Below are 15,372 nucleotides of genomic sequence, written 5' to 3'. Positions count from 1 at the left end.
ACAAGTATGCGAGGATAAATTTCTCCCTCACTCCAAATTACAAGATTGCCTCAATTAAGAATTGCTTGTAATTGGTGGTGTGAAGTAGAAGTAGTAATAAACAAGAACAAAAGAAGAACAATACAAAACAAGTAAACAAGTGCAATCAAGCAATTGTATACTATAAAACTAGTCACAATCTTTTCACTAGATTTTCATCCAGAAAAAAGTTAAAAAAAATTTTATATATTTAGATAGATAATTTTTTTATCTTTCCAATGACATAAAAATCATGTAATTCTAAGTTACTATGAATAAGTTATGATAGATTAAATATAGGATGTACATAATAGAAAAGTTAAGTGAGTAATTTTTACCTCAAGGATAACTTGCTTAAGAAATCAAGAATTCGAGCCTCTCGAAGGCTCAAAAGTAGTGTATATTGGTTGTCTAAAGAGGCCTTCAGGCCTTAGTCTTATCTTCCTACCTATACCCTTGTATAGGTAGTCCTTGTAGGAGGAGAGGTGCTACAACCCTTGGGAATATATGGGAATTGTGCACCTTTCTTCCTATAAGGACTACACTAGCTGTTGGTCCTCCTATTTTCCACTAGTAAAACTACTTTTTTTGTATTTTTGACTTCACCAAGGTGTTCAAAAACACCCAATTAGTGTAGAAACCTTGTATAGTCTTCAAATCTTGCTTCATTTCTTCATAACGGCTCTCAAGGTGGAAAAACTCAATTTTACCATGGTCTTAAAATTTTCTCTAAAAATTCATAAAAAATCCTAAATAAATTCTATATAAATTATAAAAAATATTTTAATATTTATATAATTCTAATATTCATATAAGGCTGTATTTTTTTATCTTGGTGATTTTTTATAGTAATAAAATTAATTTAAATCCACTAAAAATATTATTTTTTATATAATTAACTAAAAAGACATGAAGTTCTTTTTCATGCTTCTTCTAACCATTAACTAATCATTGATAGGATTTCATAAGTAATACATATAGATAGAAAGCCAATGAAGACATTGATCTCAATTACTAATCATTAATATTCAATAATGAGTGGAAATACTACACCAACTAAGATAATTGTCTCCAAGACTTATTAAGACTTTATTTTTGTAACTTTTCTTCTAAAAAGACTTTTATACTTATAAATACTTCTAAATTCTAATAAATATATAAATAATCAAAAAGAATCTTTAACCTTAATATTTATCTTATTAAGTGTCTCAATACTATATTTTTAATTAATCCACAAATTAAGATCCATTGATGGCGACTATTTGGGATTATTTGTAAAAATAGAGAAAATCCAACTCTTACATTTGATACAGTCTATGAAAAATATAGAAAATTAAAATAAAATAAAATATAAAATATTATCAAAAAAGACATTGTCATCTATTAGAAGAAGTGGAATATAAGTAAAATTATTAAAATATTGACCTAGAGATAAAAAAAGATAATCATTTGGTTTAAACTCAATATATTTCTAAGTATAGCAAATTCTAGCTCAGATACTACTTTAAGTTTTAATAGTACTATATTTCTATTGAGATTTGAACTAAGACTACATGATTGTAATTTATAACGATAAAATCGAGTTCTATAGACCACATGGAAGATGTCCATGATTCAAGAAAAAATACTTAAGCATACTCGCCGCTTGTGCCTTGAGCCAAGCAATCAAAGTATACTAAGAGATAATAATCTATAGATTTGACTTAGAACTATTATAAAAGAAAAATGACAATGTATATTGGTATTGGAGCCAATATTCACACTATATATTCCTTACAATGACTTCCATTAGTTCGTGTAGGAAAATCTTTTCTATCTAATGTTTTAAGTTGAATTGAATTATTATCAAAGATTTCTTTGATAATATAGGGTTTGGTCCAAAGTGCATCAAATTTGACTAAAAATTCTAGTTTCCTAGCATCTTGAACCATCATCCACATTTTCGGAATGAGAAGACATTTTTTTTATCTTTTTATCAAAGATCTCCTTCCTTCTCCTTTGAGTTGTTTCTATTTGTTGAATTACAAATCTTTAAATCTCACTGAGTCTTTTTAGATGCTTTAATCCCTCTTTCAAAGATTAAAAAGTATTCAATCTTTCATCAATAGCAATGCGTAAGGATGGGACTTCAAATTCTATTGGAAAAATGGCTTCTATTCCATACACCAAAGAAAAAGATGTAGCTCTTGTAGAAACCTTGTAAGTAGTTTGGTAAGCCCTAAGTATTGAAGTAAGTTTAAGATCCTAATCATACTTAAAATCCATTACAATTTTTCTCAATATCCAAACTAAGTTTTTGTTAATTCTTTTTGTAAGACCATTTATTTGAAGATGATAGGGAGTAGTCTTCTTATGATTGATGGTAAATAATGTAGTCATTTCTTTAATAGCTTCATTTTAAAAAAAATGCCATTGTCACTCATAAGGATTTTTGGACAACCAAAACGAGCTATGATATTTTCATATAAGAATATAGCATTTTATTTAGCATCCGCCTTCTTCATAGCTTTTATTTTTGCCCATTTGGTCAAATATTTTGTAGCTACAATGATATATTACATTTGACGTGAAGATGCAGAATAAACCGGTCCAATATAATCTATACTCCATTTTTCAAATAGAACAAGTAGGAGTGAGGGATTTAAAGGCATCACAAGATTTAAATCATTGCATACATATCTTTGGAAAGCATCACAAGATCTTGCATAAGACTCTAAATTGATAAACATTATAGGCTAAAAATAGCCTACTTTAAGAATTTTTTGAATTGTTAACTAAATAGAGATGTGTCCACTACAAGTACTTGAATGACAAGCTTCTATTACAAGTGGTACTTCTTCATAAGTAAGATAACATCTTAAAATTCCATCAATTCCTTGATGATATAATTTCTTGGCCAGAAGAGCAAAATGGATACTATTTACTCTAATCTTCCATCATTCATTTTTAAATAGAACATTGGATAATTTTTGACTATTCAAAAATTGAGCAATATGTTTATATCATGTAGGTGCCATCATAACATGGAAGAAATGAGCATCAGAAAGTTCATCATCTACATCTTAGATATCAATGGTTGTAGATAATTGTGAAAGGTAATCGGCTTATTTGTGTTATTTTCTTAGTTTATATACCATTGTATAATCAAATTCTGATAGAAGTAATATCCACCTTACTAATCTGCCACTTAAATTTGATTTGTTTACAATATATCTAAGGGCCATGTGATCTACAAAGAAAATAACCTTGTTCAACAAAAGATAATGGTGGAATTTTTTGATACTATAAAGTATAGCCAAACATTTTTGTTCTCTAGTTATATAGTTGTATTCAACATTTGTCAATTGTTTACTAGCAAAAGTAATAGGATGAATTACATCCTTATCATCTAGTTGGCATAAGGCACTACCTATTGCTAATTTAGAGGCATGACAATAGATATAAAAAGGTTGATGCCAATTTGGTGGTAGTAGATAAGGATATAAAAGCAATTTGGCTTTAATTGCATCAAAACCAATTTGGCATTCGGAAGTCCATTCAAATTTGATGGTCTTATTTAACAAATTAGTCAATAGAAAAGCATGAATAGAATATGATTCAATCAAATTATGATACCAATCCATATGTCCTAAAATATTTTGAATGTCTTTTATTCCATTTAGAGGTGGTAGATTTGCAATAACCTCTACCTTTTCAGGATCATGTTCTTTTTTCTTCTTAGAAATGACATAATTTAGTAAAACTCTTTTTTTAATTGCCAAATAAACCTTGTCTAGGTTGATAAAAATTCCTACTCTTCTACAACATTGAAAGCATAATTGGAGGCTTATAAGGCGATCATTTTTTGAAGATTGATAACTAAAGTCATCAATAAAAATTGAAAAAGTCTTTTAAAGAAGGTCTGAGAATGCATAGGTCATGACTCTCTGAAAAGCCAAAGAAGCATTGCACAAGCGGAAAGGCATTATTACATATACAATGGTTTCTTAAGGTGATGTAAATGCAATCTTATGCCAATCTTCAGGAGCTATTGATACTTGATTGTAACTAAAGTAGCCATCCATAAAACTATAGATGTCATGACTTGCCACATCATCTACTATAAAAGTCATAAAAGGTAATAGAAAATAGTCTTTTTGAGTGTACTTATTTAGATCCCGATAATCCATACACATCCTAAGTTTATTTTCTTCATTTTTCTTTACCAAGATAATATAAAACAACCAATCTATAATTTCCATAGGCTTTATAAATCCCACTTGAAGTAGCTTTTTTAATTCTGTTTTCACAATGAATTACATCCTAGGATTGAGTCTTCTATGTTTTTGTCTAATAGGTGTTGTATTTGAAAGAAGTAGAATAGTGTATTGATAAATGCTAAGAAGAATATCTTTTAAATCTTTATAAGACCACACAAATATATTGTGATATTTCATTACTAATGATTTATATTTCTTAAGTTCTTTTTCACCTAATTGGAATCCAAATTTGACATATTTGGATTCTTCTTCATCACAATTGATTGGAATTTTGATCCAATCTTGTTCTATCACATGTATGGAGTCAGTAGGTCCATGGTACGAATCTTTAGGTACTATTGGATAAGTCGATATATCATGTTCAACTTTAATGCCTTGTGGAGTATGTTTGAATTATAAAGGAAAAGGCATGATGGTTTTTTCTTTCATAATAGTATCCAAATCATCTACTTGAGTTCCATCCATTTTTAAACTAAAAGCTTTATTTATACAAATATCATCAACTAAGATTGTAAGATCTGGACAATCATCTTTAAGTTCTAATCAATCAATTACTTCTATAAATCAAATATGGATGTCTTCATCTTCATATGGATTTTCTTCTAACCATTTGGCAAAATCACCCTCATCTTCATATTCATACAATCCAAGACCAATACATTTTATTGGTATGATTGTTGAAGTCGAATTGGATTGGATAAAATTACTTTGTTTGGCACCTATAGATATTGGTGTTTTTTCTAATGGAGCCAAGGATTGGAGTCTAAAGTGACTAAATACTATAATTTTTGTGCAATTTTTTAAAGGTCCAAAAATAAAATAAGGCTTAGAAGCCCCCAATTTGTTACTCCTTTAGATTGCTTCAATCATCCTCTTTCTAACAATAGACGGTAGTCATCCATTTTTTCATATAAGCGTATGACATAAAATAATACCACATAATTTACACTTCTTGCTCGCATATAAAGGTCTCAAATTTGACCTAAAGATTGAGAAGGTCTCCAATCAGCTAGTCTCACGTTCATAACTGCCTTATGAGTGATTTTCAATTCCAATTTGATCACGGTGGATTCAAGCACAATATTGATGCTACTTCCATCATCGACTATCACCTTAGAAATTATTTTATCTACTATTTTTACATCTATCTCAATAGGTCCATATTCTCTATTATCTTTTTCTTCTTCCGAGATAATATCTCCTTCTAAATCTCTAACTTCAAATCTAGCTATTCCTTCTATATTTTTTATTTTTCTTATAATTATAACTTCTTATAATTATAACTTCTTTGAGGTCTTTTTTGATGATTGGTGCTACTTGAACTAATTGACTAAAAAAAATATTGGCTCTAGCCTTACAAAGGTCTTTCCATAAATCATATGATTCTGTAGGATTGAAGGTTCTAATAATTGTTGGATGTTTCAATAAGATATTAGAAGTCCAAGATCCTTCTTTGTCCACAAATCAATATTCTTCTTCATTAGATTCAATCCAAGAAGATGATTGGTCGTGTTTTAGTTGTTTAGCTACCTTTTGAATAATTTTTGTCAATTCTATAAACTTAAGTGATTCTTCTGAAGTATCTTAAGATATTTCATCATCTTCAAGAGGTGCTAAATCTATTGGTTTTTTGGCACTCATACTTCTAATTATAATTAGAGAAGGTAAATATACATTATTCTTGAAGATCTCATTTTTGTTTAGTTGGACCAAGTTGAATTGAAGAGATGGTAAGATTGATGTAATAGGTACATTAGGTTGAGCCACTGTATATCTAACATATTGAAAAAAATGTGGCTATTGATTTTGGTTTTGGTTTTGAGTATATGCTACAGATGCTTGTAATATTCTTTGATCAATTTTAACTATTATTAGAAGATGATGGTGTTGACCATTGCTTCAAAGATTATAATATATGTTTGATGGATTTTTTGTAACAATAGGATTTACAAATCTAACTCCTTCTATATTCCCTCTGATATGGTTATTATAATCACTTGAAGAAGAAGTTGAGGAATTAACTTGGTTGGATCTTCTACAACGATCTGTAGGATGAAAACTTCCACAATTTGAACATATAATTTCATTCTCAATCCAACATTGACCTACCTGATGTGGTTTTTCACAAGTAAGATAAGGTGTTGTATTATTCCTTTAATTGGAAAGAAGACTAAGACCTACTTATTTTGAATGGTGAGAAAATCTATAAGGTTGGAATTGATTCTTTTCTATAAGTGGTTGTTGTAAAAACTAAGGACAAAATTGAGTAGTGTGATTGATTTGTTTAAAGTTTATACTTCATAATCCAGAAGTATAACTTTCCAATTCGTGGTATATAAGTTCTATAGTTGGAGTTTGATTTTCAACAAGGCAAGACATTTGTTCACTAATAGCTTTCATAATGTTCATCATCTCATTTTTGAACATCTCATTGATTTGCCTTACTTCACTTTTAAATTCTTCTAATCTAGTATTATAAAAGGTCTTAGTTTGAACTTGATCATGTAGAGGTTGTATAACTAAAGGTATTGGATTGCTAATTGGTAAGGAAAAAATAAAAGGTTGTGAGTAGCTTAAAGCTAGAGGTTGATGGAATTCTGTAGGTCAATGTTACAAAGGCATAAAGGAGGGTATTGGTTCTTCCGATCTTCGAAGCATACAATCATTTTTCTTATCAATAACCTCTACTTCCAAAGTGGCTTAAATGGCTCCTTCTAAATCTTTAGGTCTTTTGTTTAGGATATCCCAAATTATAGAAGGCATGGCAAAACCTTGAATAAAGTAATACCTTATAATATTTTTATTTAAAAATTTGTCAATATATCAAGTACATACTATTTGAAATTACCTAATATAAGAATTAATATTTTCTGAAGGACCTTGTCTAATAGTTATCAAGGCTGAAAGAACTTGTTGTTGGCCAATTACGAACCTATATTGAGGAAGAAATACTGCTAGAAGTTGTTTTTATTTAGTAAATACTCCTTTTATATGGAATCTATATCAAGCATATGTAAAATCTATCAAGGTTGTTCGAAACCATATTAAATAGTAGCCATGATTAGTTACTAAACTAGTAATAAGTACTTTTACAAACCTTTCTATATGGGCTGTCGGGTCTTCATTGATAGATCTACTAAATTTTGGGAGGTTGGATGGAATTGATGCCCTTTGTAATCTTAAAGATACTACAATTGGTAATCTCCTAAGTAACATCATTGGATCGATTTGGGTATTGGCTTCGAAGTTGTAGTTATCTTCATTGGCTATATTAGCCCTTTGAGTTGGAAATAGTAAAGGCTCTACTTGAAGCTCTGAAGAATGCCCTCTACCATGCTCCATCTTGATAGAAGCTTGTGAAATCTTATCACAAAGTTCTTTTAATGCATGGATTTCTAAAACTATAAGCTGAATATATGATCTAGATTGTAGAATGCATCCAGATCGCAAAACAAGGCGAGTAGAAAAAGGATTAACTATCTTAGATTCAATTCTAGGTGGCATACAACTAAGTATATGGCTCTTCAATGAATCTTTTAAGATAAAAGACCTAATAGGTGATTAAAAATAAAACAAGTAAACTTTAAATTATTTTTATTTTATTTTGTGAAATAACATAAAATCCTTTTTCTTCTTATCTATTTATAAAATATATAATTTAATTATATACTAAGATTAAATCTTGTACTGATCTCAAATTAGTGATCTCACTCAATAATTGAACCTTTCTCACAAGTGATGCACAAGGTCCAACTAAATACCAAGTTAAGATCTTGTGCCAATCTTAATATGGTGGTGTCATCCGTTAATTGGACTTGATTTACAATTTAGAAATTAAAAAATGAAGCCAAGGAGAGTATAAGTAATTTAAAATTTTATCACGTGGATACTATAAAAATTAGATGGACCGGAAAAAGGACAACATGTAGGAAAACTTGTTACTTTCAACTTTGTCTCATAGGGGTCATCACGTCCGACAAGTATAAGCTCAACAAAAGAAAGTCATGTTGGCTATTAACTCGACTTCACTTTCTACAAAACAACTATAAATTGAAATAACACCTATCAACAACACACCAAGTTCTTTTTACAAAAAGAGGTGGAGTAGAGAAATTCTTGGGTCATGTAATGGATTTTGTCTACTTACACTAGAAGAAGATAGAAGGGGTTTAGAAAATATCTGAAGATAGCAAGTCCCGCCATGCTCCTTTCTAAATGTACCTAAAATATGAAATAAAAATAAAGAGCTAGAATTTGAAACCGACCTAATTTTGCCAAGCCGTATTCCTTCCTTGCTTATCTAAAATTTCAAATAAAATTAAAGAGCTCTAGTTTGAAACCCACCTAATTTTGCTAAGCCATTCTCCTTTTTTTCAATCCACAATCTGTATTAATAAAATAAAATTGAAACTAAATAATTTTTGTTAAAAATATATTCACCTTGGATTATGATTTGAACTTGTTGGTCTTTTCTTTTCTTCTTTTCTTCTTTTTTCTTACTTGTTCTAAATTCCTTTTGTTTAATTCTTCTACCTATTTCTTCTTCTTGAATCTTCTTGACTTCCTTAAAAGCTTTAGCAGCTGCAGCATTCTAATGAAGCTTGTATTTATACTTGAATTTATTAAAATTAAATATAGGTGAGATATATAAGCCAAAATTTTGATAAAAGTCTTATAGAATTAAACAATTTCAAGTATACTTTGTATAATTCTTTGATTGTAAGATTTGAACATGTTTTATATTTCTTTGATTTTCTTAAGATTTAGCAACTTATCCAAATAATAGAGGATATACTTAAATATGAGCCTTGAAAAAAATAAAAACATTCATTTATCCATGTTGAGGCTAATGGTGTATTTTTGATAGACTTTAAAGATTTGTTGTAGATATTGGATATGTTTTTTCATAGATCCATAGATAGTTCTATCATTGAGGTATATTCAAAAGATGTTTTTGAAATATGATTTTAATACAAATTCTATCATGCGTTGAAACATCATTGGTACATTTTTTGCACCAAAAAAAATTGTTCAATTTAGAATGGTCTCTATTTTGTAAAAAAAAACCATTTTATTTTTATCCTATAGTGCTATGGCTAGCGAGTAGAATTCTAAAGAAAAATTGATGAAGCTATATATCTTAAGACCTACTACATCTTCAATGATTTCTTCCATATATGAGAAGAAATAATGATCATTTTTTTATAGAAGCATTTAATCTTTAAAAATCCACACAAATTTATAGAGTTCATAATATTTTTGGAATGATTACCATAGGTGACAACTATAGAATAAAATCCATGGATAAAATAAATTTGGCTTATATGAATTTGTCTAGCCCCTATTTCATAATTTGCACATAGTTGGAATTTATTTGATATTGCCTATTTGAAATTGAGGTGGCATTTGGAACAAGATCAATTTGATGCTCTGTTATCTCTGAAAATATTATCTTTAAATCTTTATATGACTAAGAAAATATATTCTAATATTTACAAAATAATATAATTGTAGTAGTTTTTATGTTGTTAGATGCATTCGCATTTATTTTGACAAATTTGGGTTCCAAAGATATTCCAAGATTAACAAGTTCTATTTTATCTTTTGAATTATACAACTAACATATAATCATTTTTTCTTTAGATTTAATATATATTAACTATTTATTAATGAAAGACTCATGTTGAAGTTTGAGAATGAATTTTATGGATGTATTTAATTATTTTTTGTTTATTATGGCTGCAAGGTTTATTTTTGTATCAAGGAACCGAGTAGGATCCAAGTCCAAATACAAACTCTTCTTCATCTGTGCCTAGTTTAGAGGTTTAGTCATTACTCATGATTTGTCTAATTGTCAAGGATTTTTCTCAAGTTGCATAGCTATTGATATAAATACTCACATATTAATATTAAAAATAAATAGTGATTTTGTTGCTAAACGAATTATGAAATCTGTTCATATTTCATCACTACAATATTTCTAAGATGACCAGAAAGTGGCTTTTGTTGGGCATCTCAATTATTAAAAATGCAACTAGTGCATGGATCTCTTAAATAGTGATAGTTACAATTTGTAATATCTTGAGGAGCTTAATTGAAGCATTATTTTCTATGTGGAGTATAAATAAAGCTACTTTAAATTAAAAAGTTCAAAGAATTTGTAGATGTGATTTATCATGATATTAATGCTAGATCTTCTATCCACAAGTATGTTATTTAGTTGATGCTTTTTTAATACAAAACTTAATAACTATGGCATCAGGATCTATGGCTATGGTGTTTAAGTTTGCAACCACTTGCACTAATAGTTTGGAACGTGCCTTGTATTCTAGATATATCAATATTTCAAGGTTCAATTTGAATAATTGAATAAATCAAATTGTAACTACAATATTGTTGAGTATATTTCCAATTGCGATTTTATTAGCGTCAAGTAGCGTTATAGCCTTATCCATATGTAGTTCCTATTATATTTGTTTGCAAATATTCTTAAGCAATTCAGAATGTTCTATAATATATAAGAGGCAAGATTTTTATTCCACTTTTGTAGGTACTTTGGATTGGTGCTAGTTAGTCCAAGTATTTATTATGGCATATTTGACTTGTATTATTGAGATTGTCAAAAAATATGGCTCTTTGGTATTTGTAGTGGTTATTCTTCCACGATGCATATTTTCTTAATTTTGATACTTTGTCTATAATTGTCGTATATGAGCATAGTGGTTGATTCAATAATTTCTTCCATATTCAAAACATGGACCAAATTATAGGTATCAATTGCTCAGTCTTTTGTTGCATTGTTGATAGATTGTATTGCATTTGATTTCTTTGTCCAATTCTATAGTTGCGGTAGTTGGCTTGCCTTAAGTATTGTTCAACCATGGTTTTTATCATTTATCTATAGGCATTCCAAGGCTACTTGAGAAGACTTTGAACTAAGCTTAGTAAAAAGTTTCTAGTGCATGAAAACCAATGACAACATTGTATTGGAGTTATTAAAAATCAAAAAAGCAAGTCATGAGACAGTGGAAGATTATTTAGACCAATTTACAGATCATGTAGAAAAACTTGACACTATTCTCCATAACTCCATCCAAACCTCATGGTTTAAACAAGGCTTACTATCTAGTATGACACAAGGCATGATATATATGCAACTCAAAAGCATTGAAGAAACACTCAAGGCTACCCTCCAAAATAAAATAAAATAAATTGAAGGAGACAAATGTAGAATCATTAAATAAATAGAAATCAAATACAATAAAAAATTAAGCTTGAGCATCACTGTTGGTCAATTTTACCAGAAAATACTGTGATTTTTTGGCTTGATTTTGGAATACATTTAGTATTATTTAACACACTCTATGTTGGATTGAGGCTTGAAAATTTTGCAGGGGCTAATGATTCAATAAAACTTCACCAATTTTACGCTTGTTATGTTTTGTAGTAATCTGTCCAAAATCTCCAAAATATTAATGTTTAAGTTGCACACTGCAATTCATATTAAGGTGAATTGAAGGATTTATATATATATATATATATATATAAGTATAATTTATCCATCATCATAACCATGTTACACAAACTTGACTTCAAACATATTTTTGTAATTTGTAAAATACAAAAAATTGATTTCAAGTTTTTTCTTTTTTTCTTTTTTTCCTTCCTGTAGAGCCAAGTTTTTTTCATAAAATTTTTAATCTAATTTTATCCATGCCATTTTTTGTGTGATTTGTTTTTGTTTTTTATTATTATTATTATATTAGTATACACATTCATGATTATATTTTGTCAACACCATACAACTATAAAATGTTTCAAAGCAATGAAGATGGTACACAGAGCATAAACAAAACATGGCTTGAACAACAAGCTCTATCCCATGTAATTTAATATATTATAACAAAGCAAATACATTTTAATTAAATAAGTATGAGTTTATTTTATTTTATGTTTACAGTAACAATTACAATTATCTTATACATTTTATTATAATTATTATTATGGAATATTTTTCTACTAATTCTTCTTATACTGATTGAAGATTATTTAATACACACAATCATATAAGTGTAAGAATGATTGTTGGTCCAAGTAGGACTTTGATGAGCAAGAGATCAAGAATGAGAGTTCCACCAAACCTTTATCAAAACAATAAATTATCTAAAACCTTTATTCTAGAATGACCTCTCACACACTTCCCCACATACACACATACACACACACACACATATATATATATATATATATATGTGTGTGTGATTGAATGGAGTTTTGAGGGCACTAAGTCATGATAAAAAGAAAAGAATGGAATTGGTCAAACATGTGGACATTCTTGCCACACATCCATTCACAAGCCCATTGCTGACCATTAGACCATTTGAGACCAAGTAATAATAAAATAGAATTATATTTTTTAAATACATATCTGCATGGGCACATGGAATGACGGGTACAACTTCTTCAAATTAGCTTACTTTTATAGCCTATGGTTGTTACTGTACACCAAAACCTTAAGTAGATCTCTCATCAAAGTGTAAACAACCTTATGAATAACATTAAATTAAAAACATATATATATATATATATATATATATATGTAATTGGGTTTTGCAAATAAATAAGAGATAAAAAATGAGTCTCCTATACTTGGTCCAAGGTAAAGAATCTTTGTGATGCATATCCACTTGACTCTTCCAAATAATTGGTGTGGTTGTTAGAAAGGATAAATTAAATTCTTGTTGGATTTTCTAGCCCCAAAATATTAATACAGCAAGCCACTTGTTGTGACTTTTTGCAATGACTGCAGCATTATGTCTGGAATAAGGCATGTGGTATTATTTATGGAAATATATTTTTATTCTTTGATTCCATCATTTCATTTTAAAAGAAAAATTGGTCATATAAATTCTAAAAAAAACATTGGTTTTAACTGTACATGCAGAAAGATAAGATAGATGAAAGCTTAAAATTCTTAGGTTGTACATATCATATTTTTTGTGATTAGTTATATACATTACATAAAGGATCATAAAAGAAAATATAATTTTTTTTTACTGGGTAAGAGATTTTCTACAGATGACATCCTGGTTTGAGACTATTGCAGAAGTGTGATGTTCTGGTTACATGATGTATTATGTGTATCTCAATTATTCATTTGTCTTATCTCATGACATTATTGAAGTTGATATTCCTGTTAAATTCACTAAATATAGACTATTCAATATATATATATATATATATATGTATAGAAACACATACATACATTCAATAAAGTAGTTATCCACATATAGTTTTAAAAATATAATCAATATAGAGACAGAATTTAAAACAAATTACTAATAAAATAACGCCAGTAGAGTCAGTCATTATAATCAGTTCATTTGAAAGTTGTGTAATTTCAGAAAATATTGTGAAGGTAAATAATTACAACTTTGAAACTAAAAAATATCATGATAGAAAAAGAAATCAATAAAATACATAGTAAAAACTAGAAAAACTTAGTAATTTCTATTGAGAAACATGACTATAAATGATAAAAATGCTTATTTAATAGGTATTTAAGAAAAATTAATGGAGAAAGTGGATTTAATTTAAATTCTGACCAGAATACCTAAAACACATATTTTAATAACTTTCTGTTGGATATATATATATATATATATATACATACATACATACACACACAGCTATAAACTTGTTTGATTTTACTGTATCTTACAAAACTATATTTGACTTGAAGAATTTTTTCACTAAGTACTTATGCATTTAATTAAAATAGAGGTTACCAATTAAAATGGGTTAATACTTCTATTCATTCAGATCCTAACTTTATTCAGAATGCCAAGTTTTCTAACTTCTTCATCATCCTCATCAAAAAAAATTCGTCTTCAATCTTAATTAATTTTACTTTATAGTTATGAAATAACATTATATTTTTGTAATTAGTTTTAAAAATATGTAACACTTTTATGTCTCGATGTCTAAGACATTGGATTTTGGAAAAAAAAAGGCATCATTTTAGTAATTTGATTCAAAGCCAAAAATATAATATTAGTAAAAAAGTATACAAAGGAAGATTTCAAATAGAAACTATGTTAAAAAGGATTTAAGAACTTAAATCAAAGTAGTCATTGAAAATCTTGAAAAATATTAAAATTTGCAATTTCAAAAATAATGTGACACCCAAATATATTTAATTTTGTAGAAGTTTAGAAGTCATTCGTGACATGTTCTTAAGTTCATGCATGTTCAATATGACATAAAAGTGATTTAAAAAGAAAAAGAAAATGATGCATTGAAATAATTATTCAGCATGATCACGGACTTAAATTATTCTTCATGGCATTAGAATTAAATTTTCTAAATTAAATTTATGCAAACTCCAAAAAATCTCTTCTTGAACCAAGAGAGGTGAGTTTCGTATAACGCGGTGGAGTTTCAAGAGTTAAAGGGACTCGCGATCTGGAAACACTGCACATGGATGAATGAATGAATATATGAACGAACAAATTGATGAATGCTCACATACAGATGAAGTATATTAGTAATTCATCCGTCGTGTCTCACATTCATCAATTGGATGTGGGCTGCCGAAGTATCTGCCATGATATTACTGGGTCCTGAGGTGATTTGGAGGACGTGATCGGTGACGACGGCATGTGGCAGAGTTCGGAACCCTAGTGGCGTTCATTCTCTCTATCTCGGTTGAGGAGGGTCCTCATTTGTCTGTCTGACAAGTTTGTGGGTCAATTCCCACAAAATATGACTTCGGAGGATTGGGTGGCCATGGATTTCAATGACAAAACGAATAATGAACTAATACTAAAATTCATACTAAAATTAAACTTCTCATTTCATAATAATCATATTTAAAAGATACTTTTGTCCTATATTGGGTGGGTGAGTGGTGTAAGTACTCTCTTCTTTAATAATCTATTCTGACAAATTTTATTCCCTTGTATGTTTAGTACGTTTTTTTATTTCCCAATGTGTATAAATGTATACACAAAATGGTAACAGAATAATTGAAATAAGATTATCAAAGTATTATGACTTGAATTTTAGAAAAATGTGAACAATATTTTTTAAGTAA

The sequence above is a fragment of the Physcomitrium patens genome, chromosome 11 (genome assembly GCF_059467195.1).
Source record: "Physcomitrium patens ecotype Gransden chromosome 11, ASM5946719v1, whole genome shotgun sequence".
NCBI classification, from domain to species: Eukaryota; Viridiplantae; Streptophyta; class Bryopsida; order Funariales; family Funariaceae; genus Physcomitrium; species Physcomitrium patens.
Note: the sequence above shows the minus strand (reverse complement) of the source record.